Source organism: Chinchilla lanigera, unplaced genomic scaffold (genome assembly GCF_000276665.1).
Source record: "Chinchilla lanigera isolate Chin_1 unplaced genomic scaffold, ChiLan1.0 scaffold00036, whole genome shotgun sequence".
Taxonomy (NCBI): domain Eukaryota; kingdom Metazoa; phylum Chordata; class Mammalia; order Rodentia; family Chinchillidae; genus Chinchilla; species Chinchilla lanigera.
In genome coordinates this window covers 18,239,950-18,244,742 of record NW_004955437.1, presented here as the reverse complement: position 1 = coordinate 18,244,742, position 4,793 = coordinate 18,239,950, and the positions used below count along the sequence as shown (strand labels likewise).

Genomic DNA, 4,793 nt, shown 5'->3' with positions numbered 1-4,793 from the left:
ATAAAAATAAATTCCACATATAGCAGCTATAGTTATGATGGTTTATCATCACCTGTAACCATTCTTACATATATACAAACACACAAATATATTTATGTAGTGTAAAAAGTTCCATAAAATCAAACTACACAGGACAACACAAACCCAAAGCTATATCAAAATTGTGGAAAAAACTCGACATGGTAGTACATGCCTGTAATACCAGAACTCAGGAGACTGAAGCAGAAGGATCAGTAAGGGTTCAAGGCCAGCCTGGGCTACATAGTGAGTTCAACTATATAGTGAAACCCTGAACTACATAGTGAAACACTGTCTCAAAAACAACAACAAAAATGTGGTAAATGTAGCCCAAAACTATTTTCACTAAAATTCACCTAAACTACTGTCATAATGTTATGGTTTCTGTCTGGATGTCCCCCAAAAGGCTTATGCAATCATGGGGTATGGGCTTTTCGAAGGCTGCTGAATCTAGAGCTTGTGATTGGTTCATTGTCTAGTGCTGGGGTTGGAGGTGTGAGTGTGTTATGGTTTGTATCTGGATGTTCCCTCAAAGCCTCATGCAGTCATGGGGTGGGCTTTTAGAGTTTATGATATTTTGTTGTTGTTTTGTTTTGTTTTGTTGTCTTTTTGAGACAGGGTCTTGCTATGCCGCTCAGGCTGGCCTTGAGCTCACTCTGTTGCCCAGACTGGTCTCAAACTCTTAAGGATCCTCCTGCCTCAGCCTTCCAAGTGCTGGGATTACAGGTGTACGCCACCACACCCAGCCTACAGTTTATAATTGATTGATGGTCTAATGTTGGGATTATGGATGTGAGTCCCACACCTGCCCTGTGGTGGGTAGTTTGCATACAATGTAAGGGAGGGAAAGAGGCTGCTTGTCGCTGCCACCTGCCACTTGTCCCTTTTGCTCTTGTTGCTTTTGTAGTTTTCTGCCGCCATGAACTGTTGCCCTCTGCCATGTGCCACTCTGCCTTGGAGCCAGCTGAGCATGGACAGAAACCTCCACAAACTGTGAGCTAAATACCTTTTGCTTCCTTAATTCTGGGTGTCAGGTATTTTGTCCCAGCAATGAGAGAAAAGTAACTAAGACACATAACTTCCTAACTGTTCTTTCCCCTCTAATCCTATCTATTTAAAGGGCCAAAACACAACTACTAACAAAACTCAAACTCAATAATCAATCACATTTAGCTCAGGAACGTTCAGTGACAAAATACAATCTGAACTTCTCAGCTTTTATGGCTTTCCATAATCTTATTCCATGCACAGTTATAACCTCAACTTCCACAGCTTCTCTTAAAACACTCAAAAAGATTTGTTTTTTGAGCAAGCCCAGCAGTTTGCTAAACAAGGAGTGTTCCCCTCTTTCCTACCCCCGTCTCCTCAGTCCTCTTTAATACTAGCTATCCCTTCTGCGCAGTTTGAAAACAGTGATTTCAGTGATACCTGTAGTCACACTGTATCAGGAAGGAGTATTCTTTTCTAAAGGACTGTCTTCTTAAGCACCACTCCCCACCAGTTAAGCCTCCCAGGAACTTCATTAATCAGTACTTAACTGTATATCGGTACATTATTAGAATATAGTGTAAAAAGTTACACTGCCTAACACTCAACAGATACTCAATATAGTACTTGTTAAACAGAAGAATAAATGAAGCTGGTCAAAATGGACCACACCTGGGAGCTGGGGATTTAGCTCAGCGGCACAGCACCTGCCTGGCAAGCAGGAGGTCATGAGTTCGATTCCTGGACTGGAAAAAAAAAAAAGGACCACACCTGTAATGTCAACCCTCCCTTACAACACTCCTGAAACAGGAGGATCACAAGATGGATCTCAGCCTGGGCAACTCAGCAAACTGAGCTCTGTCAACTTGAGCTCTGTCTCAAAATGAAAATTTAAAAACTGAGCTGTGGATATAGCTCAGTGTGATGGCTCTGAATCCGATATCCAGAAACAAAGAAAAAAATAAGCCAGGCATAGTGGCACATGTCTGTAATCCCAGCACTTGGGAGGCTGAGGCAGGAATGTCATTGGGAGTTTGAAGGTATGGGCTACATAGTGTGACCCTATCTCAAAAAAAAATCAAAACATGAAAAAAAAAGAGAAGGAAAGAAGAATTGTGAAACAAACCTAACTCATTTTTTTCAGTTTAGAGATCAATTAAATCAGCCTTCTAACTCTTCCCTGAATCTCCTCCCTAAATCACATTATACCTAAATCATGCCTTCTGTTTCTAAAAGATATACTGAAGAAAGGTACTCTACTAACAAAACACAAAAAAATGAAGATACTCTCCCTAAGGTGAAAATGTAACAATATTTTTGCTTCATCCATACTGCCAATAGTAGCAAAGTAGTTAAAGGAAGAGTTTCAACAGTTATTTATTAGGTCTCTAGATAGCAAAATGATAACCATGAGTTACATAAACTTGATCTATAATATAGCCCTCTGGTTCAATTAGTACCAGATTTTCTTTTTCATAATTTTTAAAATCACTAAGGAATGCTTTTTTAATTTAAATACTTGATTGCAACTATGCAATCATTTTTAAATTTATCATTTTTAAATTGTTATAAGCACACCAGTACTCAAATTATTTCAGCACCAATAATAATGAAAGTCTACTGACTATCAACAAAAGGAAAATAAGGGAGGAAGCCAAATGACAGCACCAGCTTGACTCATTTCTGTTGAGAGGACACTGGTACTGAATGGCACAAGCAACTCCAGTGTGAAAAAGCAAGCACATGACTGGGAAGGTGACAGAGGATGCCAAAGAAAGGCAAAGAAAGGCATCCAAAAAAAAACCAACAACAACAAAACCACAGTGGGAGCAGTGAGAGCAGGAGGCGGAGAGATGAGCAGAAATCTGGGGAAATCTACTCTAAAAGCCTTTACAATACTCAAGTGAAAACATGCTTCCAAACTCTTGCTAGGGGATTGCTTACTGGTTTTGTTTTAGAGACGGGCTAAACTTGAGCTCTTCTTGCCTCTCAATCTTCCAAGTAGCTGGGATTACAGGCAAGCGCCACCGCACCCAGCTAAACTCTAGGTTTTGAGCCAATTCAAATCCTAGGTCTACCACTACAACCAAGTGACCTTCAGCACATTACTTAGACTCTCTTGCTCTTTCAGCTGTAAAATCTTAGTAAGACTAGCTACCAATTAGTGAACACTGCTGGATGCAAGGTACGTCTTTTAGCCCTTACAACTAACAGCTAAACAAGAATCATTATCTTCACATTCCCGAAAAATGATTTTAAAACACCAAGTTCTTTCTCCCTGTGTATGACTGTTTCCCAGGTGGACAATAGTACCTAGCTGACAAAGCTGTACTGGGAATTATAGGACCCAGCACTTGCCTCACAATAGGAGCTCAGGAAATCATTACTATACAAGTGCAACCTCCATGTGGATAAGTGACACAACTGAACAGCAATAAAATCCACAAACAAAGTTTCCCTTATATCGTTAATAATGCTTCTAGAGAACCTAACGCTCATCTCTTGTAATTGCTTGAAATACCAAAGTATCACCCATTCAGTGTTAGATACACACAGAGACAGTTTCTTAGTTGAAGATCAAAGCATACAACTCAAGGAAATAGGCTGTTATGAAACATTCTGCATAGCAAGATCCTGTCTCAAAAAATCAAAAACAAATAAACAACAAAATATACATGAGAGGACTACAGACTTCACACCTCAAGGGAGCAAATATTAATGAATACATCTTCCCAAAAGTAATTCCCAGAAACATCTGTTACCCTGAAATACTCAGAAGCCACTTCCCAGAACTGACAACATATTGCCAAAAATCTTCATGAATTTTGCCAACAGCATTCTGGTGACAGGAGAAAAGAATGACTCTGATACTGGAGAGTAAATGCTACTTCCCAGATTAGCCACAAAATATGCTATTTGTTTCTTTAACTGGTATGTTATACTGAAAAATAAACATAAAGAAATATAGCTTTCTCACAAATAACCTTCCAGGTTTCAAGGAAATTTAAAATACTAAACATACAACGCTTGCCTTTAATTTTAACAAGTCTAGGAGAATGTTTTTTAAATGGAAAAAACAAATTTCCAAAATTTTACAACTGAAAGAGGAAAAAGCAGAAACTTCACTCAGCATCAAAACTGTTTTCTCCGAAAAAATTAGACTCCTAACATCAATTTCAAAGTGTAAATTGTTGCTGTGAAAAGAAACTGATTGACCCACTCATAGCTCCATCCACCCATTTTTAACCCTGCCGGTACTTACCCAACAGCACACTCCACCACCAGCAAGACCTCAGGCAGTCACAAGGGCAATTGTGGAGCAAATGATACAGGAACGGGAGGGAAGGATATTGAGGGAGGAGACAACTGCAACTGGCAACAATGGGAAACTGTTAATCTAAACCACAAAGCTGTCCCACAGGACAGGATATCAGGAAGGGAGAAGACTTTTTTTCTTTTTATTTATTTATTTATTTTTGCCAAGGAACTCAGCACAAATCATCATAAAGCTAAAAAGGTGGAGCTTCCAATCAAATGCAAACAAAGTAAGCTGAAGAAACTAACTAAAACTAACTTGGAAGGACGTATCACAAACTTTACTAAAGGCTTAAGAAAAACAATTATGAGGCTGTTTCCTCCAAGGACATTCCTGATGACAAAGGTCACCAAACAATAAGGTTTGCAGGGTGACAGCTGTTTCCAAAGAAAAGCCAGCCCTTAAAAATTCTTTGCACTACAGTCAAAAGGAGTGCTCAGAGTCTTCTTTAGTGCTTTAGAGAATAACCAAA

At 39.2% G+C, this 4,793-nt stretch overlaps 1 protein-coding gene across 1 annotated transcript in view; it reads right to left on the bottom strand.

Annotated features, from left to right (window-relative positions):
* Usp54 (ubiquitin specific peptidase 54) overlaps positions 1 to 4,440 on the bottom strand; it is an 81,895-nt gene extending 77,455 nt beyond the window's left edge. The window contains 1 exon segment of the mRNA XM_013516768.1: positions 4,268 to 4,440. The gene's annotated coding sequence lies outside the window, so the exon portion shown is untranslated.
* Positions 4,441 to 4,793: the final 353 nt, after the last annotated feature.